Raw genomic sequence first — 25,658 nt, forward strand, 5'->3', positions numbered from 1 at the left:
AGGCACTACGAAGTCTGCTGGGTCAGCTAGTTATCAATAAATAAATAGGCAAAGACAAAGAATAGTTATGTGCTGTTTTCTGCTCGACTTCTGCGAGTGCACCATCTCGCAGAAGGAGGCGGCGGGGCGAGTGAGGGAAAGCTCTCCTCACTACGCAGAAACCCGCCGCCGCCGAGCAGGGGGTCGGGACCGGGGTCGTATCCGTGACCTGGCCCCCTAAGAGCTAGGGGTCCCACCCGTTTTGTGCGGGGAGAGACCCAGACGTGGGGTGGCGTACTTGGCACGCTCACCCGCAATAGGAAGCCGGGTGATGGTAGACCGCGTTCCCCCGACCGCTCTGGGGGAAGGTGTAACGCGGCGCCATCAAAGCGGGCTCTCGGCCCGCTGAACGAGGGAACCGGTGGTCGTGTCGCTGGCGGCCACCGGTCCGGCGTCCGTGGGACGGTGGGATGGATGTAATGTGCTATGCGTCAACCCTGTCCCGCCGTTTCAATAGCCCCGACTGGGCTCCGGCCCGGTCCGAGGTAGGGCGCCGGTTGTGAGCGGCAGGAGTTTTTAGTGGGTTCAACTCCCACATACCCCACCTGCCGCGCGGGTGGAGATCCGGCGATTTTCTAGTGGAAAAAAAAAAACAATGTGCTGTTTTCGGCTCTGTTCATTATCAGATTTCTTTTTTTAAACTACTACTACACGCGTTGTATCTACAAAACATTTACAAACATAAACAAAACATTTTGAAAATATGTATTTAAAAAGTTTTTTGCTTTCAAAACATTTAAGCACCATTTTTTCTCAAGTATTCTTTACAGCTGTCATAAAAATGTTATAAACAAAACAGAACATTTAATACATTAAAAAAATCCTGTCATATCAGTGGTTATGGTTCCGAACATAATAATTTTAAAACTTCGCGATGGATATCCGACTTTATGCCGCCGTCATCAAGAAATAGTATTCAACGGTATAAAGTTACAAATAAAATTAGACGCTTAACAAGACATCCGAGAGAGAGCTGGTTAGACATAATTCGACTAAAAATAAAATATAATTTATTTTTTACTAGCGACCCGCCCTCGCTTCGCTTCGGAAACTGTAATTTATTATTGACTTCTCCACTATTTAATGGATGTTATTATACATATAAACCTTCCTCTTTAATCACTCTATCTATTAAAAAAAACCGCATCAAAATCCGTTGCGTAGTTTTAAAGATTTAAGCATACATAGGGACAGACAGATATAGGGAAAGAGAAAGCGACTTTGTTTTATACTATGTAGTGATTCTTCGATCGGCGACTGTTTCCTTCTTGCGAACGCGGCGACGCCCGTTGCTGTAGACGGCACTTAACTCCGGTAACCTAGCTTTATGACGTCAGTAATACTCATACAGCTAGATAACCAAAGATAATTAACCAATCTACTATCAGCTGACTCAAACAGCACCGCTGCTATTTATTCGTCGAACTCAGCATTGTCTTTTTGACGTCTTCTTGATATAGGTATTATTTTTTTTCTATTCAATTAACTCCATTTTCACTTTTCTCAATGATGTTTTCAAATTCTTCGTACTACTGGCCGGAAACCTGAAACGTGACATATGATTTTATTAATAATTATTTTAGGATTATGTTTATAGTTTACTAGCGGCCCGCCCCGGCTTCGCTTGGGAAATAGCGCACGCAATGTAAATCGGTTCAGTAGTTTCGAAGCCTATTCAATACAAACAAACAAACAAATCTTTCCTCTTTTTTTTATACTAACCATCACGCCACGTTAACTGGTCCCGTGATAAGTTCGTAAATAACTTGTGTTACAGGTACCAGATAACGGAAATAAATGTAAGATTTTTATTATACACATACACATATTTAATATACATCCATAACCCTGGAAAAGACATTTATATTTATCATACAAATATTTTCCCTTGGCGGGATTCGAACCCGCGACTCCCTTGTGTAGTGACCCTGTCACTTACCACTACACCAGACGGCCGTTATAATATTAGTATAGACGTTAACGCTTTTAATGTCTAGAATAACGAGAAATTAACGAGAAATTTCGAGAAGTACTATAATCTACTTAAAGTCACCGTGAAATTACTAAGAGTTTTTTTTATTTTTAAATACCTTCATTAAAATAATTGAAACAGCTCCCTGGATACTTTAAGTAACCTGAGCGCCACGTTCGCGTGAAGCGAAAAAAATCCGTCAAGGGAAAGAAGGAGGATTTATTTTCAGGTAATAATACTTAAGGAGAAACCAATGACGAAATTAAAGGGAAAAAGGAATGTTGCGAACACTGTGGACCTTCGCAACAAATAATTAAAGTCTCTCCTTTGTTTTAGAAGATAAAGTGAAATAAATCGATGTTTCTAGAAAACGTTTCGTGATCCAAATAATACGACACGAAGCGATTTTCACTTTAATTCAACTCGTGAAGGACGGTACTAAGATTTATACAGTAATTTACTGGTGGTAAGACCTCTTGTGAGTCCGCACGGTTAGGTACCATCACCCTTTTCGGCGCGCATCGCGGTACCGTAAGTTTCGTGTAGTCGGTGTGGTGGAGCTCGATGGGGTTTAGTCGGTAGTCGTGGCAAGTGCTTCGCGCGCCTTTTTCAAGGCGTAGTCTCCTGTGAGAAATTGGGGGAGGTGAAGGACCTCGGCGCTTCTCTTCTCCCCTTCTTCCTCTCAGGAGGCGCCGGAGTCCGGCATAACCCGGTCCGTTACCGCCCTCGACCGGGTATCCGTAAATGGATTCCCCATCGTTAAAAATAAAATAAAAAAGAAGGTACCATCACCCTGCCTATATCTGCCGTGAAGCAGTAATGCGTTTCGGTTTGAAGGGCAGCCTTTGTAACTATACCTTAGAACTCATATCTGAAGGTGGGTGGCGGTTTTTACGTTATAGATGTCTATGGGCTCCGGTAATCACTTAACACCAGGTGGGCTGTAAGACCGTCTAATCATGCTAAAAAAAAATACAAATTATTGGAGTAGCTTACGCTGGCGAACCATGCCAATGTCCAACCAACAATGTCCCAACAATGTACCAAGCAACAATATCAATAGCCATACATGCAAAGTTCACATATATAATGGCTGGAAAAAGCGGACTCAAGTTTGATTCACTGAAGAAACAGCGCAGTGTCGTCCACTGGGGCGAGGTAGAAAATATTCTACCATCGGTAATTATAAAAGGGTTAGAAATTATATAAGAAAACAATTAAGATTATAGCCACATTTCATGAAATTTCGATCCAAAATGTTTTGATTTGCTTTGATAATTCACAGGTTATTTAACTAACAATTAATGTTAATACGTAATTGAATTCTATGTTTACTTCTCTCACAACTCAGGGGAACAACCTTCTAATATTTGTAGCCACAAAAAACGTTCTTAAACCCACAGTCCGCTGCAAATGAATTGTGTAAAGATATTCGTCAGACAATGTGACTGGCCGTTTCTTAGAATTGTTTGTTTAGGCTAATACACGGTTATGTGAAAAACGACAGCCAGTATATAAAGAGCCGTCATTTTCCACCCACGTTGATGTGTTTATACAGAATCTTTTGTATATAAGAGCTCGGGTTATTGTGGATATGATGCACGTGACAGCGGAGGTGGCTGTAAAGGAAATGGCGACCCAGAACGCTTGTCATTGGTCAATTTTCCTTCTTCGCCACATTAATTATGATGTACGATACAATTTTAGTGTGAATTAAAATACATTGAACATCTTTGAATAAAATAAGTTTTTTTTTATTGCTTAGATGGTTGGACGAGCTCACAGCCCACCTGATGTTAAGTGGTTACTGGAGCCCATAGACATCTACAACGTAAATGCGCCACACACCTTGAGATATAAGCTCTAAGATCTCAGTATAGTTACAACGGCTGCCCCACCCTTCAAACCGAAACGCATCACTGCTTCACGGCAGAAATAGGGTGGTGGTACCTACCCGCACAGACTCACAAGTGGTCCTACCACCAGTTTGAGTGTATGTTTTAATTTCGTCGTTTTCAAAAGCGAAATGACGGAAAACGAATCAAATTCAAACAAAAAAAATTCTAACCTCGTTCACAGCCGGACGCTCCGTAAATAAACTGGGGGAAATTCGTGATCTCTCTCGTCTCGAGTGACATAATATTGTAAAAAGGTAAAACTCGTCGGTCACGAGCCGGCAAGGCTGCGGCAACGGCCTTCGTCGTAAACAAAGTGTTTGTTAACTCGAAAGTTTTCCTCCAAACTCAGCGCTGTCGAACGTAGAAGGTTTCCACATATATTTACCAATCAAAAACGCCAAATGTTGGTTTTTATAAGAAATGAATCTAAGACATATAGACATTCAATTAGATCGTTGGAGAAATATAGAAAGATATATTTCATACTTTTCGTATAAAATTTACAATGCATAAATATTTCGCACAAGATGGCCGCCATTTTTTCTGGACCGTAAATCTTTAAACTACATTGTATGTTTAGCTACAGAGTCAAACTTTGTCGAAACATGCCCACATATATAATAGCAAAAAGTATACTTTGACAATAATTCGGATAGACTCACAGAACTGACCACAAAAATAGGGATGAGCAATATATTTTATAGGTCGGCCATCTTGAAAAGCGTAAAATATTTTTGAGATAAATTTTGCAGTCTTAGGTCGATTTCAATGAAGACGCTCTCAATTAATGGTGTTTATGTTTCGATCATATCATTATTGTGAACTAAATCTGAGAAAAGCACCAGCTAATTACAATATAATCATGATTTTCACAAGAAAACAGCAACACTGGTCAACGCCACGAAATGTCGTCGAACGAACGTGATAGCAATAACAAACAAAAATTAACAATATTTCTTGATATTCAACAAACCAACTTAGTTTGAATACACACAAATCGAAATGCTAATTCGCGTTTGTGAGTTACATGGAAACTCGAATTTTGTCACCTCGTAAACGCTGTTGGCTAATAAAAATGCAAACTTGTTTCCGAGTTGAGTGTTCTAAGATTTTCCACAAACACGCTTAAAGGACGCGTGGATTGATCGAATATCCATTTAGATTTGCAAATAAATATAGATGAACATTATAATTTTTTTAATGATAAAGAAGATCGCGTCACGCGCCAGAGTAATCTATACAAATAAATAAAATTGGAGTGTCTGTTTGTAATAATAAAATAACCAATTATTACTAAAGGCGCATATATGTATACACAGTAAATATACAAAAATAACATATTTTTTTTTGTCTGTCTGTTGTTTGTCTGTCTGTCCGTCCGTCTGTTTGTTCCGGCTAATCTCTGGAATGGCTCTACTTTTTTAGACTAGCTTCGCCCCGCAGCGTCACCCGCGGTTATTGTCGTAACATCGCGGGACTCAGCTAGTCGTTAATGCAATTCAATCATTAAAGTTACATTTTTCATCAAGAGTAAATCAATAGTAAACGATAAAGACGCCTTCAAAGATCCTGTTTAATATTTACTTAGGTCTAGACTACATTTTTACTTCTCGAAACTTTTAATCGTTATAAAAAAAAAACATGTAAATATACGACCTTATATTCCGCTGCAATCCGGGCACGAAGCTGGTCAGTAACAGATCCTAAGCGGACGTCACGTTCCTAAGCGTTACGCATTTCGTCCTTCATACATTGTGAAGTGCGTTCACAATCACACGATACGAATCGCGTTTCGTCGGACACGACTTTAATTTGTATTCACGCGTAAGAACGGTGTTTGAATAAAGTGTTTTTGTGGTCCTTCGTCGGAAACGCCTTGTGCAGACGTGATGTGAACGAACCGACGCGTTTACGTTTTGACTCATTGTCTGAGCCGTTTCACAATGTAAATGTTAGGTGGTTTTGTGAATAATATTGTATTAGAAACAATTTTCAAATGTTACTACCCGCTTCTATCTATGAATGTCTTGTTTAGTCGTGAGCGCACACAGCTTATATTACAAGACAGATTTTTTACTTATTGTTATTTTTGTGTATCTTTTTATCTTGTAATGTGTATTGTGTGCCTATCAAATAAATAAATAAATTCTCTTAAAAGCAATAATTAATAAAGTTTACTTCGACAAGGTAATCGTCATGATAATCGCCTTATCGTTGCCGCCGCTGGCTACTCCCCGAATCCTGATCATGCAGGAGCCAGTCAACGTCGTCGCCCTAGACATGTCCTTATGGTTCTCTCAGACCCAATAACCCTTGCATTAGACGCCTTTAGCTCTAACACTAGGAGCAGGCTTAGGGACCCCGGTAATCATACTTATCGAACTCGGTAAAGAGCTCGACGTGCAACCTAACCTAAACATCAGCCCGATGAGTTTCTCGCCGGCTCTTCTCAGCGGGTCGCGATTCGCGGTAGTAAATTCATTCGCGAAGCAGCTACTCTTGAGTTGTTAGATCTCCCTTGGAAACGCTCGGGTAGATGTTAGCAAATCCTACCCCTCCTGGTTAGCCCTTGCTCGCCCACCTGTCTTTGTGAAACTGGAAAGGCCTCCAACCACCAGTAATCCCTCAACCATAAAAAAACAATAAAGTAATTGCCAGTCACAAAAAAAAAACTACGATTCTTATTTCAAAATGGCGTCACGAAACCGGCATCTAGATTGAACTGGATCGTCGGAGCCTCCGAGAACAGTCTTGTTCAAAACCAGTTCAGGCAACGGTTTTATGGGCTAGGCTATCTAGATCTCTCCCGGTCACGACTGTGTCATGTCGAGGTCAGAAACGACATTTGCTTGCGCGTGACACAACTCAGAAACACAATGCGAACGGATTAATAAAATCTAGTTTCGGAATACAGAATTTCGAGTTGTAATGCCACGAAAAACTTTGTGATTCTAGACTTGAAATGAGGAATACTTGATATGTTTCAAATAATTTTTTACATATGATTATATCTAATTTTAATATAGACTGATAAATATAGATTATTAGTAGTGCTACATTTTTATTATACATCATCATCATCATCATCATCAGCCTTTATCTGCCCACTGCTGGACATAGGTTTTATTATACAATTAACATAAAATTGATAGGTACAGAAGTGCGCGTCCGTGGGTGTGAACAATAAAATTAATAAAAATATAGTGATGTTGTTTGTGACTGTACCTTGGCTCAATATCATTGGTTATTTAGTATGTTGCTAGTCAAAAAAAAAACTAGTTTACCGATATTGATGACTTGTTTTAAATTCAGAAGATTAAGATTAAACAGCTTTTATATTTTTGTACCGTGTTTGCTACGTAGCTGAATATTTATAAAAATAGAGCACGGATTTAATAAAGTCCAATTTAAGGTGATCCGTTGATATACATTCAAAAGTATGTTTTAAGTTATTACATTAAGTACGTTTATTCCGATTACAGTCACTCCCGGTCTTAACTAAAACATTTCAAGTTACAATGATCATGTTTTTGGTCAGTATTGTATTAAAGGTTTGGCATTCGTCCGATCGTAGCGTGGATTATTTCAAATCAACGCCATTACGTATAGCACATAACGAGCCAAACAAACAAGCTGAGGCCAGGTAATTCCTTACAATCAAAACGAAATCAATACACGATACGAAGGCGATTCGAATCGAAGGTAACTTCAAAAGCTCGGCGATCAAACTGCATTCAGGCAAAAGCAATCAATCGGTTGACAGCGCCTGGCCAATATATAGGCCAATAATGGTTCTATACCGGAGTCGCCTTCTCCTTGTCGGGACCGTGGTAATTACATTTGAAACTCTCGTAATGGCTTATTCAATCGCAGATGGAGCTCTCTGAGTTGAGAATTGAGGCTTTTGATTGCCGATTTTAAAACTACACATTGTCTTGTTTTTTACATTTATGATTGTCGTAATCTGTTGTGTTGGTATGTTGCGGTTTTGTGTGTGTGTGTGTTTATGAGTATTTTCCTTCAAACAGTTTAATTACTAACTTTTATTTATAACATAAATGATAAGTTGTTACTAGAGACACGCTCTCTCGTGATTTATAACGTTAAAAACGTAATAATAATTTTAGTCAATTACTTAAGATTAGGAAATAGAGACTTCGATTGGAACATTTGAAATGAATGTATTATTGTAAGATAACACGTGGTTATGGCAATTTAATATGCAGTAAGGTGTGCCGAAATGGGCAATGAAATAATTAAACAAGTAATTTTGTGGCAAAACTAGGACGTGAAAAAAATGTGCACCTAAAATAATATATGAAAATAAATTAAAACTTATTTTATAATATACAACATCAAAATATTATTTACAGTTTCATATTATTATTACTCGTCTAATAGGACTGCCTATTTGTTGAAAGATTCAGAACACCAAAAGGACGTAAAATAAGAACTCCTGTGACATTTAAATTTGAAATTTCCCGAATCGAGTTTAGAATAATCGATTTATTAAAAACGAAATTTAGTTCCGAGTTAAAAAAAAAAAAATTGTGTTTCTTTAAACGGACGTCGTTATCGATTCTGGTCAGTTGCCGAAGATTCGTTTTCGGGTAGCAAAATCGATTTGAGCCATAACTCGATTTCGAAGGTCGGATCAAAGCCGACACACGAACAATTTCACTTAGGCACGTTAAGGAGCGGTAACGAAGGGGAACAAAAGAATATCTTTGATCTCAGCCTCTCGGTTATTCGACGAGAAGTTTTTGATTGAATCAATTTTCCGATATCGGCTCTGTATTACGGTAGAACAAAAAATTTCAGTGCGTGCCTCGTGAATTAATGCAATGCAAGTGACTGACTGACTTAAAAATATGATAGATTTGCTGTAATCATTATTATCTAGCCCTTCAGAGCAGAATGACAGACAGCTTCACGTAGAAATAAATAGGACATAATATAATCTCGTACCATTTAACAACATCTTAACATCCATAATAACGGAAATAATTAGTCATATTTGACATTAAATTACTTTATTGCGGAAATGATTTGTGAATTCAACTGACTATCTTCAATATACTTCGATTAATATATCCGTTTGAGGAATGTAAATTTTATTAAAGATCTCGAGATTCAGCCCACGTAGGTATTTAGAATACAGCGTTTTTTTTTTTTATTACTTCGATGGGTGGACGAGCTCACAGCCCACCTGGTGTTAAGTGGTTACTGGAGCCCATAGACATCTACAACGTAAATGCGCCACCCATCTTGAGATATACGTTCTAAGATCTCAGTGTAGTTACAACGGCTGCCCCACCCTTCAAACCGAAACGCATTACTGCTTCACGGCAGAAATAGGCAGGGTGGTGGTACCTACCCGCGCGGACTCACAAGAGGTCCTACCACCAGTAAAAAACGGTCAGAACGGTTCTTCGAAAAAGCCTTCGTGGCCATAAGCAAAACTTATCAGACGCTGCAAATCCACTCTCACGGTTTTCGTCAAACTGCAACCTACCAAGACATGCCAAGAGTTCGACTTCCAACCTAGTCTATAGACACAACCCACTGAGTTTCTCGTCGGATCTTCTCAGCGGGTCGCCATTCCGATCCGGTAGTAGATTTAGCGAGGCACTGCTCTTGCTGGAGCTAGTCTTAACAAAACCTCCCAGGTTGATCCCCGTGAACTCACTTACTAAGCCGCGCGTAGTCGGAACAGCCTCTAGGCTATTCAGAATCAGGTAGGGAAAAAATCTCCTTGCGATAAATGACATCCGTTGATATTATTTTTAAATTAAAACGTTGTACTGTTGCAGTAATAATAATACATATATCCGAGTTTTGAGCGTCGATATTAAAGTTAATATCGATATTAGTTATTTATAAAAAAAATCGTGTTATTTTGACGTTTAAAAATAAGTTAAAAAAATCAACGTACATACTCGTATATCAATTTGTAAAGCGAAAAATATATTTTTTGTTATTAATATGTATGACAAATTAAGAATGTGAATTCAGGTATTAAGAAGAACTCTTAGGCATTTTCCCACGTTAATACTCGTTTTGACAATCCGACGGACTAAATAGATGGAGCATAAATTATTTACAAAAAATATACTTGATCAATAAATCTGGTTTGGTATTTGGACATCAACAATTTTACTTCTTTCGTATGCGAGATATACTCGTAGTTTCCAAGAACTTACCTCTGTTTCACGATGTCTTTAGTTTGTTACCGATTTTATAAATGTCTAATGTAATATTACTGTCGTTCGGTAAGCATTTATTACTTTTAATATAATAATTTATTTAAAAATTAAGCATTTTTTTATATTATTACTTTTACTGATTTTGATTCAGATTTTTATGTTTAAATCTAAAGATGAGACTCAAATGATCGTAATAGAGCAACGCATAACATTTTCCCCCTTTCAAAAACTAATGTAAGTTGAGCTCCCGTGTAATTAATTTTCAATATAAATTTAATTTCAAATTAAAGTAGCCAAAAACGCGATTTGACTAGTTTTCAATGTATTCACGATCAACGCAATCACTTCTCTTAAAACATACTACCAGTTTCCACGTCTAACCCGAGAAAATACGCTAATCAATGTAAATCACACAATGAAATTAATTTACGGTAGGCAGCGGCTTGGCTCTGCCCCTGGCATTGCTGACGTCCATGAGCGACGGTGACCACTTACCATCAGGTGGGCCGTATGCTCGTCTGCCTACAATGGCAATAAAAAAAAAAGAGAAAAAAAAATCCACTGTAACATTATTCTCAAACAGAACGTTCGAAACACCTCAAGCCCAACTGGACCTCATTCAAAAATCGCGTCACGTGATCTATTAAAATTTCAAAAACGTATCAACGAAGATCGTTTTGTATTCAATAACGTAGAATTCGTAGTACGAGCCCCAATGTATTCATAATCCATTATCATAGAATACGACGGTCTGCATTGATAGGTCTGCAAGTAAGGACGTGGTTTTACTACTGGCGTTTTGATTTGACAGTTGGCATTACTGATGTTGTTATAAACACATTCGGGCGTAGTTGAAATAGGCCCATAGGCTACCAGCGAATAATAGGGAGGGAAGAAAGGGTAGGGGTAGAAGATAGGGTAGGGAAGAAAATTGGTACAAAGTATTTTTTCCTTATAACAACATACTTAAATCAAGTGAACAGTGAACTCTCAATCAATAGATATTGCTTGTAGTGCGGATTTATGCATGGATGGAACTATTTTTCGGTAGGCAGCGGCTTGGCTCTGCCCCTGGCATTGCTGAAGTCCATGGGTGACGGTCACCACTCACCATCAGGTGGGCTGTATGCTCGTCTGCCTACAAGGGCAATAAAAAAAAATGGAACTATTATAGTTATGATTTTAAAATATTAATTAACGGACTCTGATACTCTGGAGGAGCACCCACCGATGGATATTTCTCTTTATAGGTATCCTACAATGTATTTATGAATGGAATCCACGATACCTAAATCTATTAATAAATTTAAAGACTAAATGAAGAAGACCTAATAATTTATATTTATGGTTGCATTTGAACGCAAGTTGCTATTGGCGAAAAAAAGCAACTAAGATCACGCATAATTGCCTTATACCGCAACCGCGCCCCTTGTAACATTAGTAATCCCAATGAATAATAATATTGTTTCTGTACTAGAGAACAAGTAAGCAGGATGACAGTACAAACACGTGCCATTTAAATGACTGTACACTGTACAAATAACAGGAGTACTCAACAAGAACAACGTTCACGAAATCGCTTATGATTTTGAAGTATTTTTAAAGTACATATTTTTACGGTTCGTAAACGAAAGCTTTTACGTTTATTCTTCAGTTTGAAACGTTAATCAGTTGCTAGTTGTTCGAATGTGAACAAGAACAGGCATCGTAAACGTTCTCCGGAAACTAATTTCGTTTGACAATCATTCGAAACGCGAACGGTCTTAACTATACGAGTAATTTATTTGTCATAAATTAATATTAAGGATAGTAGCGTCGGACTTCGCAAACTTAAGTTAGAAAATAAAGTAAAGCTAGCTACTCTGTCTTCTTTAAGCATTAAATATTTACTTTCGTATGTGATTCGAACACGTGGCTTTGACAGTTAGCACATTAGACCAACAAAAACGTTGTATTAAATAATTTTACCGCAGAAACGCGTCAATATTTTAGGCGTTAAAAATACAAAACGATTCCCGCTAGCATTAACACTTAAACTTTCCATTCATTATTCTCACCAATAGAATCCATTCATTTCTTTAATACCTACACAAGCCGCGTGCTATCGCAACATTGACTGCAATAATTGTTCTTTAATTAAAACAGAATTATGATAATTATGACGCCGCTCTTGTCGTTACGCGAATAAAAACCCGACTTTTTTATTCACAGAAGCGAAGCCACAGGTGTTTTTGAAGGTACCTTGGGGCAATCAAAGGAAGATATCTGAATAGGATATGAATGGGGTCCGTGTTACAAATCCATACACAAAATTGTGTAGACGGGGGAACACGAATGAATATGTACCCAGGAATATCATGAGACCCAATAAAATGTCATAGATCATTTAGTAAACCAAGGATAACATTATAAAGACACAAAAGCAATGATTTCAAGACGAACGGTCCGTCACAAAGAGTCTAAATTTAGTGACACGTCACGTTTATACAAAAAACGAAGCGTTAAATCCGCGACACAAAAAGGTATTATAATAATAATACGATAGAAAAAAATATACTGAATATTACCTCGAACACACAGACAGATGCCTCCAACACAATAAACCACTTGATCAATAGTCGGGACACTGGAAAGAAACGTGTATTCCATGCAGGTGGCTGCACAAGACTAACGACCGGTTTACGGTGAGCTCCTTCGCCTCCTACACCGGTACGATGTGAAATATTCCGAGGGGAAATCCGACGAACGGACAGGGGTCAAGTGCCTGGACAGGTGATGTACGCATCAGTTACCTGCGAAGGGGGAAAAGATAAGGTACCTGCGATCCGGTCCGATCTTCGAATTAATTGGTCGAAGCCGTCTTTGGGCCGGCTCGGTATATTTTTTTTATTTATTTTTTCGGAGTTTTTATGGTTATTTTGAGGTTTCGGTACAAAATTTTTTTCTTCTCTCCTGGTGTTAAGCGACTATCGGCGCCCATAGAACACCTTGAGACACGTGGTCAGTCTCAGTTTCTTTGGAATAATGGTAATAATTAATCTTACAGTTCGTCATGTTTCCCCGCGGTAGTAATATTCCCGTTGGTGCAAACGCCCTGTGATGCCTAATGAGTTATTAGCAATAACATTTGTAGTAGATAGTCTAGGAAGCGCTTAAGGTGAGAGAGTGTTTTACATAGTTCTACGTGAGGATGATTGTGTGAATGGTTTAGTACCTATATGGAATGCAGTCTCGCCATTGAGAAGATTAGACATGACAACTCGGGGTTTGATTATTTTCAAATTATTACACCAATATACTTGGAGTAGGAATAAAAAAAGTTGAATAGTAAAAAGCCCTCGATAGCTAATTTAGAAGAAATTAATTATGCTTTTATTATGATTGAGGGATTTCTGGTGGTCCGGAGATCTTTCCAGTTTCAGCAGGGCAGGGTGAGCAAGGGCTCAGTCAGGAGGTGTGGGATTTCCTAACAGCTACCCGAGCGCCTCCAAAGGAGACTTAACAACGCAAGAGTGGCTGCTTCGCGAAGGAATCTACTACTAGATCGAATCGCAACCCACTGAGAAGATCCGGCAAAAAACTCAGCGGGCTGATGCATGGGTTAGATTGCACGTCGAAATCTTTGCCGAGTTCGACGAATACGGATACTAGGGACCTTAAGCCTGCTCCTAGTGTTAGAGCTGAAGGCGTCTAATGCAAGCGTTATTAGATCTGATGGATCCTTAAGGACGTGTCTAGGGTGTCGACGGTGACTTGGTCCTGCCTGATCAGGATTCGGGGAGTAATCAGTGACGAAAATGATAAAGCGATTATCATGACGCATTTAATAAAGCTGCCAAACACAGACAAGATACTGTTTTAAATTTTCATGTTACTAATAATTTAAAAACAAAGCGTCTATAGACATTAGACTATTCAATATTAACCCGTAATGAACAAACATATTCTAGTAGTTTCCGGAGATCATAGACGCAGCAAAATAGATATATGTCTTGAATAGAATAGATTTCTTGTGCCGTAAAGTCAAAGTAAGAAATGCCTCTATGACAACGGCACCTTACACATAATATGTATAGAAATATATAATTATATAAAAAAATTAGTCAAGTATAATATGTAGTATTCTTCGCCTGAGATTAATGAATACATGTAAAGGTATATGTTGTTGTGACGCGGAGTAATGATTATCAGTATACAACTCGTGTTCCTTTTGAAACGCCAACGCAGAGAGAATGTTGTAAGTTCAAGTTATTGTTCGTTAATTCGTAACGGCCGTCTGGTGTAGTGGTAAGTGACATGGTCACTACACAAGGGGGTCGCGGGTTCGAATCCCGCCGAGGGAAGATATTTGTATGATAAATATAAAATGTATTTTTCAGTGCTATGGATGTATATTAAAAATATATATGTGTTTAACAAAAATATTACATTTATTTCTGTTATCTGGTACCTGTAATACAAGTTCTTTACGAACTTAGCACGTGACCAGTTAACGTGGCGTGATTGTTAGTAAATATTTATTTATATAATTATTATTATTTATTTTACTATGTTAACTTCAATGTTCTGTCACATTTTTGTTTTTATTCGCCTCTATAGTAACAAAGTTCTATGGATGAGTTACCTAATCCTATATAATATATAATGAATTCCAAAATAGACGCGTATGTACATGGTTCGTCTCATGAGTGCTCACTGTGAAATAGTACTTTACTGAATCTACCGCCGGATCGGAATCGCGACCCACTGAGAAGATCGTGCTAGAAACTCAGTGGGTTGATATCAACACTTCCTATTAAAAGGTATGCTACTGCCTACTGTTAAGGGCTCGATACAAATCATATTTGAAGAAATAACGATTGATATTCAAAAAGTCAAAAGTCCAGTCATTCAAATGCATTATATGAAGATGTTTGTGATCTTCTTCTTTGTCGTATCGCTCTTGTCAGAGTGATCGTGATCAAAATTTGGTATCATTACTGTGGGCAGATGTTATGCGCTAATAGATATACATATAATTCTACTGCCTGATGCCACTGCATCAAACACTGAACACTTTTTTTTATTGCTTAGTTGGGTGGACGAGCTTACAGCACACCTGGTGTTAAGTGGTTACTGGAGCCCATAGACATCTACAACGTAAATGCGCCACTCACCTTGAGATAGAAGTTCTAAGGTCTCAGTATAGCTACAACAGCTGCGCCACCCTTCAAACCGAAACGCATTACTGCTTCACGACAGAAATAGGCAGGGTGGTGGTACCTACCCGCGCGGAATCTGAAGAGGTCCTACCACCAGTAAAAGACCTTGTCCAATTAGTAATTGATTTTTTATCTCGAATCTAGAACCAATTCTAATTCAATGAACTACTTAAGTAATCGGAAGAGGCCACAAATATTTAACAAGAAATAACTACATAATATCGTTTACAAAGTTAACTTTTAAAAAATAATTCAGAAAACTCTCAGGTAATTCCATACTGAAGTACGAAGTGAAACGTAATTCACAATACAATGGAACCTGTTCCTTCTAACAGACACCACTTTTATTACCAGCCCTCGAATCTCTGAGAGCCTATGCCCTTTGTTCGTAGAAATTCTTAAAAGTCCCCGGAGAGGGATCGCTCTGAGAAATAACATTTCAAAAGCCTTTTAAAATTTTTACGAGCAGGTAGTCGTTTGTTCTCTAGAAGACACTAAGCGTTTATAGTTCAGTGTCACTGATGAGTTCCCAGTAATTAAACTGTGATGCTGCTTTTGCGGAATTCGATTCGTTAAACAATAGACATAATATGTGCACATATTTTTTACGATTCGGAGATTTGGTAAGATTTTCCTTTGGAAAATTTATGTGTTTAATAAAAAAGTTGTGCTTTGTAACTATGCTTTGTACTACACTACTACGATTTACTGTTAAGAGCATGACTCTGTCTGTCTTTAAAAAAAACACTAAGTACACTTCACTGCTTTTTATTCTGCATTATTTAGTCGATCAATGCAGTAATTTAATTTAGATTAAATTCTCCCGAATTCCCAGTTTGTACCACGCGCGGTATTCATATCGACTGACTTGACTTGAGTTGACTGGCTTTTAAGCTCGGAAAATATAATGAACTAAGTAACAATGGTGAAACTGCAAGATATCGAATAAGTACAATGAATTTACGATCACGAATAAAACAAAGATTCGTTTTGCTAAATTCACTATAAGTACATAATATAAATAAAAGTTATATCAGTACTTACACGATATGACTGAACACATTATACTATTACATACTTCATCGCTAGCTACTAATCTAAGGGAATTCATAAATTGTTTGTCGAGGATTTTATGTTGAGAGAACCTTAGTTTGTTGTCAATTCTTCTCAGTAGTGAAATTTCCTTACCAATCTGTGGTAATATTAGCTTTCGGGACAAATGTAGAAATTACCGAAAGCATGCAAGGCATAGATGTAATTACTTCAGTTTACATTGTCCGATCAGCAGACGATTAAAAAAACAATAAGGATCTAGTGGACGATACGAAAATTCAAGATACTTCAAAAAAATTTTTTTTTTTTTTTTTTATTGCCTAGATGGGTGGACGAGCTCACAGCCCACCTGATGTTAAGTGGTTACTGGAGCCCATAGACATCTACAACGTAGACGCGCCACCCACCTTGAGATACAAGTTCTAAAGTCTCAGTATAGTTACAACGGCTACCCCACCCTTCAAACCGAAACGCATTACTGCTTCACGGCAGAAATAAGCAGGGCGGTGGTACCTATCCGCGCGGACTCACAAGAGGTCCTACCACCAGTAATTACGCAAATTATAATTTTGCGGGTTTGATTTTTATTACACGATGTTATTCCTTCACCGTGGAAGTCAATCGTGAATATTTGTTGAGTACATATTTCATTAGAAAAATTGGTACCCGCCTGCGGGATTCGAACACCGGTGCATCGCTTCAACACTAATGCACCGGACGTCTTATCCTTTAGGCCACGACGACTTCAAAATAACTCACTAGAATAGCAACGGTACTAATTTAATTATGATCTCACCTCCATTACTCATATGAGGAAATAACACAGCTGTGGCTCTTTTACTGAGTTAAGCCCGAGAATTAAAAGAAAAAATTTAATAACCATGAGTTTCAGAATAAACTATAGATAGGGTAATAACAGACGAGACAGTTCACGATTGAGAAACGCCACTTCATATTCGAATACAAATAAAACACAAACCCGAACGAATTCTAAGGTTGGCTAACGTTTAGAATTATTTTATGGTATTTCATTGTGACTTGTGCACGTAATTTTTGCTATTTCTATGTACAAGGGATCTAGTGGCACCTAGAACGCTCGAGATTCGTTCGACTATTCGGCGATAGATGGCGTTACTCTTACCGGCGTAACAATATAATACAAAACGTTACATTGAACACTTCAGAGCTAAGAAATCAAACTTTAGACGCAATAGTCCGAGAATGGCACACGGTCGTGTTGTTTATAATGATGAATATGAGCTCTTATAGAGAACTATGGACGCAGGGAAATATTAGTATGTACCCAGCACTTTTAGATCACGGTGCATTTGTAACAGCTCTTAGGTTGATCGCGATATTTTTAATGTCTCGAAAAGATAAATCAACGAAACTACTGTAAAATATTATGAGAAATAACTGAATCGGTGGCATAGTAATTAGCATGCCTGGCTTTTCTGCCAAGGGTAAATGGTTCGATTCCTACATTGGGCAAACATCCGCGCTACGATCAGATTTGTTTGCTCTTTGTCTGGGTATTTGTTATCTAAATATGTTCAAATTTGAACGTATATAAGTATGTATGTCAGTCTATGGTACTCATAACACAGATAATCCTAACTTGGGGTCGGATAATCATGCGTGATTTGTTTACTGTACCATTTATTTTTTAATGTTAATTAAGGGAGTTTTGTATGCGTTTTTTGTCAGATAAAGATGACGTTATGCTCAATAATTACGAAAATATTCATGTCCGCGAATTAAAAAAAATCTCCTTGAATAAAAAGGAGAGACCATCCCTTCTAATATAATACAAGTATAATACTTATGTAAGCCAGCCTTTTAATGCGCATTTAAATTAAATTATTCTCTTCCCTATTCACACTGGTTGTTTTGGTATTTCAAATCAAACATCCATTTTGAATGTAATTTTAAACCATAGGCACTAAAACGGGAATACCTTTCCCCTTTGTGGAATAAATTCGATACTTTAAATATAAGTATAACCTAGAAAAAAATTTAATTGCCCTTGAAAACGACTAATATGTACATATGTATGCGAGTTCTGAATTTAAACACACAGACCGGATACGGAAGATCTTCGGCTTGTAGTAGGAAACGTTAACAAGCACGTTTCCAATAATTTTAATCGATTTATAATTTCCGACATTTTGAATATAGAACAGTTTTCGTGGTCACGGAAGACAGAATTAATTAATTAAAACTCAGCCAAATTGAGGTCGCAAAACAAAGTCATATTTCTCTTACAATTAATTACTTCAGAACTTTTTCAGGCTCCGAATTTTCAAAATAATTTTTAGGTAATTTAAGTTTCATCCAATAACGACAGCATTGATAAGGACAAACATTCGAAAACCGTGAAATACCAATCTAATACTCAACTTATTGTATTCAACTTATATTCAGTCGGGCGTGTTCGTTCGTGACGGCCCTACTAATTGTATATTAATCCTTGTGACTAGAATCACCAAAATTCGAAAATTCTTAGGATATTTTTATAGAATGATGTAAATATGTATGTAGTACGTAGTGAGCTCACGGCCTTAAGATATAAAAATTGGAAACGTTTTCCAAATTATTATTTGACTATTTTATGATTATCATCATTATCCTGCCCTTCTCCCAGTCACCTGGGGTCGACGCAACATGTTTTCTCCTTCCATACTCTTCTATCATATCCATCCTGCGTCAATTCTGTGACTCACAGTACGATCCAATTCACCGTCGCTTTGAATAACAGACCAGACATACTGGCAATATTTGACTATTTTATAATGACTACGTTAATTATTAATGTACGTGGCATTTATGTTAAGAAAAGCACTCGCAATGCGGGGTCAGAAGTTTCGAAATCTGAGATCAAAAAACAGTATCATAAATCATGATAATGAATCAAAAAAGGACACCGCGACTTTTTGAATATCATTAACACTGTAATTGTCTAATACACAAGGAGCACTCGAAATAATTTAACATTACGCGGCAACAAAGGCCTACGACTTAAGCGAAGAACAAAATGGTTCATGCAAAAAAAAAAGAACTCTCATACGAATATATAGAATCTCGGCGGTTTTAATTTAATTTGGACACAACTAATAAAACTTGATGCATAGGGGGCGCTGCACGCTCCGACGCTCGCCAACGTTCACACGAGAATTCACGGTCAATGCTTATGTAAATGAAGAACTGACTAATTCTTAAGTTCCACTAACGAAAATACAGTTAGCATTGAACAATGGAAACGTTCTCTTGGGTAAATTGAATCTATCTGACGAAACGCGGTTAACGACTCGCCTGTTATATGTATTAAGACGAGTGTAGTACATTACTTTTATTAAAATGCGGTCGATTTTTATTTTTCGTATTTCGAAGCAATAGCAGTATTAGTCTTTGGCAAATTATTCTGAATAAAAGAAGGTTTGTTACTCTAATGTCGATTTTTTTTATATCCTACCTATGCTGATAGCCTTGAGAGGCTATTTCAGCTTCACCTTGACGTGTAGGTGAGCTCACGGTGCTCTAACCGGGAGTGTTGCTAACACTGGCCCTAGCAAGAGCAGTGCTGCGCAGAATCTACTACCGGATCGGAAACGCGACCCACTGAGAAGATCCAGCGAGAAACTCAGTGGGCTAATGTCGGTACAAGCGAACGAAGACACGAGATTGTAAAAAGGAGTTTTGGCGAATAAATATCACACCTTCATTCGCCTTATTTGATGCGTCCATTCATGTGACATGCAAAAAAAAAGAAGGACACACTCTTGGCTCTTAAGTTAGATAATTTCTAGAGACATTCAAAACATGGCTTTAATTTGCATATGGTCATCATCATTCTCCTGCCCTACTCCCAGACACCTAGGGTCGGCGCAACATATTTTCTCCTTTCATACTCCTCTATCATATACCATTTCTTCGCACACTTCTTTCTTACACAAATCGCCTTTAACGCAATCCATCCATTGTTTCTTAGGTCCACCTCTTCCTCTAAATGGTATAATGTTGAAATACTTTCTCTGTCTGCTTGTCCTCTAAAACCATAAGCGTTGCCCTTGGTGTAACACACTATGCAACGCGTTACTGTTTTTTATGTTACCACACAGTTTTAAATTGTTTTCAAATGGAGCGAAGTATCAACATATTTAGATTTTTCGGGGTATTTCTTTATATGCTATAGCTGTATTTCGGTGCGGTGCTTAAGCTATAATATAACTTTTAAAGAACAAATTACTAAAATTCTTTTGACTTTTGGATTGCAACATCTATTTGATTTAAGCTAATTCGTCACCTACATATGTAGTTTAAAAAAAAAAAATGTCCCTTTCAATAAAAATAATGGTTACCCTACCCGGGCACATTCTTACACGAGGAGTATCACGCGGTTACTGAGAAACGAAACAGTCTTACGTACACTAGTGACTATATTAACAAATAACCATCAGTGTACTGAATACACTCCATATCCGTGCCCAGAATATTCTTGCATAGATTCCTCATTGCAAAGGCTAACTGTCACAAACCAGTACAGTGGTGGTAAGGCGCTTAAAGAGCCAGCACGGGTGACCATTTAACATCAGACGGACCGTGGCCTCGTTTATTCATCTAAGCAATAAGAAAAATGCGTTTCGGGGTGATAGCCCTTACTAAGAGTATAATTGAGATTTCAGCTTTGTCTCTTTAAGGGACGCAGATAGCTAAGCGACAAAATCTCATTGAAAACTGAAGCTATTATTAGAACGTTATTTAGAAATATTTTTTAAAAGAATTTAACCACTGCTAACTAGAACGACTAAGGTGTTATTAACACAAGGTATTTGTACTAATTATACATATTTGTCAAACAAAACAAATTGAGCTACATTTTTCTGAATCACGTTTATAAATACATGGCAACACCAGATTACGCTACTAAAACTTAAAAAAAATGGCGCCTAACGACGAAATTACATTTTAGATTAATAATTGTGTTCTCTGATTAAAATGAAGATGTACCTGATAAGTACTTAATTGTTGTTGAAGAAGTTTTCAACGAGCCCAGAGAACAATAGTTACTCAGTATTCACGTCAAAACGTTTTCAATCAAAAGCATAGACCTATAAAATATCAAAAGTCTTATCTGATTAAAAATGACAGTATTCATGTCAAATAATTTAGGCAAAGGAATATTTTTTTGCAGACAAAGGGATTCGGGTATAAACTCCAAACCCTATATACTACGGTTTTAATAGTTCCTTCACAAAGCGAGAGCCGTTCGCACAAAGATTTTACAGCATAATCATCGACCATAACATTTACGATATAATTCGTGGCTCATATGAATAATGTATCTAACAGCAAGCCTTTAGTATTATACTTTATGACAGCTACAAAACGAAAATTTAAAAATTAATTTATAGTAAAATATATAACTACAATTTCCAACATTTTCGTTTAGAAATAAATAATGTTAAATTATATTTTATAAACAAAATGGAAAGTTTAGTGACATGTGAGTTTTGAAAAAAATCCAATGAAACCTTTAGTAAGTTAGGGTTTAAAAAAGGTATAATATTATATGCTATATGAAGTTTGGTAATATTTGTTTCGGGATCCTCCAAAAAGTCCACTGGAAAAATCACAATAAATTACCACAATTTTACTGATATTATATTTCATGCCATATCGTCTCATCTAATTTCATTTAATCTCATCCCAGTTGATTAATGCATCAAATTAATCATCTTCATTTCACTTCATATTTTATCATTTTTCATAAAAATAAGAATATAAATTAATATAAAACATGACTTAAAGATCTTAGTTACCAGGTCATAAAATCCCTAAAAAAATATATTATTTATTACTTTAGTAATTTAAATTAAGAAAACCGTTTCGTTTGATTGGTAGGAGCTAGGAGTTCTGACTAAAACAGACTGACCTCCGGGCCTCAGGCAAAACCCCGCCCAAAAAACCGGTAATTCTATCTTTCGTTTCGGATCGGTTGTAACAGTTACTATGGCGCTAACGAAGCCCAACAATTTTCTATAAATATTCGACTATATGTATAATTAAGAGTGAGTCAGAAGCTTTCAAAACTTTTCCCTACCTATTCTAAAGGGCTATTCCAGCTACGCACGGAACGAAGCTTTCAATCCAAAAAAAGCGAATGTGTCGAAATTAAACACTTAATAAATGACAGATGTTCAAAAAAAATGTTTCTCTTACACAAGACTCGCAATAAATAATAGGATGCGTAGTGAATTATTGGGATGGCGCCACCTATCTCTAAAATTTCAATCAAAGAGGACGCTTTCAGATAAGCGAATTTTGATAAATTTTTAAAAATCTATTTTTATCTGAAATTGTTAAAAGAGACAGCGGACAGCAACTTTGCCTCTGCCACTGCTGATGTCCGCAAGCGACGGTGACCACTGGTTATCACATGGTTCATATGCATACAATCGCAATAAAAATAAGCTATTCTGTGATTTATTTAAGACAATTTTCTTAACGATATTAATATTCACAAGTATTTAGTGAATTTATTTACCAGGAAATTTTAATCTACATTTTAAGGCCACGTCTTTCAGTTATAATATTCGCAAAAATATTCTGTATTTTCACTGGAACCCATTCCAAGCATACGAACTCAAGACTCTAGTTATTGAAACGTCAAATTTAACATGACAATTTGGGAAAATACACTAGAACTGTCACTAATGCGGGAAGCCGAGCCCTTTAGAACAGAAGACATCAACGCGCTTGATGTAACTTACTCTAACACTACTTTATTTGTATTAAATAAAATTCCTATTATTTTATTGTTCCAAAAAAGAATTAAAATAGTTTTTATTTGTTCTTTCATATTTAATTAAATACGTAACAAATATTGTGACGTTGAAAATATTAATAAAATGTATATTTTATTCAAGAATACTGCAATTTCGGATTAATCTTCACAGAACAAAACCGCTATAATGAAAGTCGATATATAGAAAAACAAATTTAAGTACTAGTAAAAACGTTACTTCGGCGCGTCGTTGAAGCTAATACAAAAAAAAAGCCATATACTATTAATTTTAATTAAAACAGAATTTTTATTCAATTCTCATAGCAATAACCTTAGAGCGAAGATTTTTAATGCTAAAATAAATGAAAAGTTTAGCTTACAGTTTGGTTATCACCATATTACCACCGTTTACCGGAGCCTTTATACTACTAAAACACGCGGATTACGTATATTTATCTATTTCCAAAAAACATTAATCCTATTACGAACTGCTACCTCATGTTTTAGAGGCACACGCACGATACCACTAAGCCGGCGCCCTGCCATATACTATCCAGTTCGCAATACACATTCACTTTCCCAATACTTGATATTGCTTTTTACCTAATCCCTCCTACCTGTACCTCCCATTTTGAGGACTCGTTGAGTTTAGATGAGTTAAAACTATTAGTACATAGCTCCTTTTAGCTCGAAGAGCGGTTACTCTATGGGGCCATAACACCAATACCAAAAGACTAGTGCCTAGGGGCTCTAAAAAATGGAATACAAAAAAAAAAAAAAAAAATCTACCCTCTCGGAGAACTTGGTGAGTTCACGGAGTGAGATCGCGCCGGTCAAGGCTGCGTGGGCGGCCGTTCCTAATACATCGAACCCGGATACGGCGGCGCACAAAAAAAAAACCACACATTACCTTACGTTTAATTTTAAGATAATCGCATTTAATCGTCTTTGTTTAGAGCTTAGAATCGCTTAACTGTTTTTTTTTGTGAATAACATTTTACCTACTTTCATATTCATCAGTGAATTGTGATTTGAGATCAGTTAAAAATTGTTATGAAGCAGTTGAGTATTTTATTAAAAAAAAAAATAAGTTATGTTTTTATTTAAATCAGTTCAAAGATTTTTCAGGAAATTACTAAGCTAGGAATATACAAATTGCAAAAATAAATAGAAAGTAATTATTCCAAAAAATAATAATAATAAAAAATACCATTAAAGAATATTTCCAGAAACGACTCACGTAAAATAATCATTAAACGCGCAAATCATTTTATGGCATTATTCTTACCATTACACACGAAAACAAGTTAACAATATTATCGACAATTTTTATTATAAAGGCATATCAAGCCAACAAAGATTTCAAACTAAGTTATTTGCTAAAATGAGGAAAATTTCGAGGAGGAAAAACGGTCAAATCATATATTATAGCAAAAAAAAAAACCTAAATCGAACAAAATGGCACGATATTATTCAGAACACGATTTTCTCACATCGTGGACTGACTATCGGAATGACGCAAGCTTAGCACACACAAAAAAAAAACTTGAACATAAAACGCGAAATTACACGGTAGATACACAATTTAGATTAATTCGTCTAATTAGGCGTTCGGTCCGCCGACTTACAACACTAGTTAAATCAAACCGGCCCCCGAATCTGATCTAGACGGCTCTTGTCCAATCTAGACTGTCGCGTATAAAATAATTTAAGGAAACTCACCTAAAGGTTTCGTTGTGAGGGCGATGCGTTTTCGCATCCGGGTGCCGGCGCCGGATCGCGGGCCGCACGATTAATCGAACTTGGCGACTGACTAAAACATAAACTTTCAACTTCGCTTGGGACCTTTTTCGAATATAATCGGCACGGACACAGAAAAAGGCCTCAAGTGAGACGCGAGCGCGCTGCAGTCTGCCAAGCTGGAGCAATCGTGCGGCGCGCGGAATGCGGTACGTGTACTGCGCGAGCGACCTGCGCTGTCGACTGGCGCTGCCCCTTGCGTCTCCGCTGCCATCGCCCCATTGGCGTGCCGCAGCCTCGCTGACGTCACCGCTGCCGATGACCCGGCCTCGGACATAGGCGTAAGCGGAGGCGGTCGCCACGTACCGTCCGCCGCCCCGACGACCAATCCTGGCCACGCAACATTCAAAATAACGATCATCTCGTTTTATAGCCTTTAAACGGGATGCTCTAACTTTAGTGCCCTGTATGATTAACAACTGATTTAAAGATGCTAAAGGCTTAATTTAATCAAAAATGCCGAGCTCATAACACTTTAGCGAGTTTTTAATTAACAGAGCAAATACCAGCGACTCGCTGATTCGTCGATTCCATGCTATGTGTCTAAACGTCATTACCAGTCTTTTGACATGTAGCGACAGATACATTATGTACATTCGTAATGTCCGTTAAATATAAATGAAAATCACGGGCTTAGAAAACGAATACGGAGTAAAGGCCGCGTTTCGCAGGTCTGCGTATAAGACAAGGAACGTTCACTTTTGC

General features: G+C 37.4%; 1 long non-coding RNA gene across 1 annotated transcript; it reads right to left on the reverse strand.

The window, feature by feature from the left end:
* Positions 1–634: 634 nt before the first annotated feature.
* On the reverse strand, positions 635–25,319 carry LOC149502905 (uncharacterized). Its single transcript, XR_016323106.1, has 2 exons — positions 24,876–25,319; positions 635–1,583 (listed from the first exon to the last, which is right to left on the reverse strand). It is a non-coding gene; the product is annotated as an uncharacterized LOC149502905 (long non-coding RNA).
* Between the last annotated feature and the right edge of the window lie 339 nt (positions 25,320–25,658).

The sequence above is a fragment of the Bombyx mandarina genome, chromosome 05 (genome assembly GCF_030267445.1).
Source record: "Bombyx mandarina strain Sakado chromosome 05, ASM3026744v2".
NCBI lineage: Eukaryota > Metazoa > Arthropoda > Insecta > Lepidoptera > Bombycidae > Bombyx > Bombyx mandarina.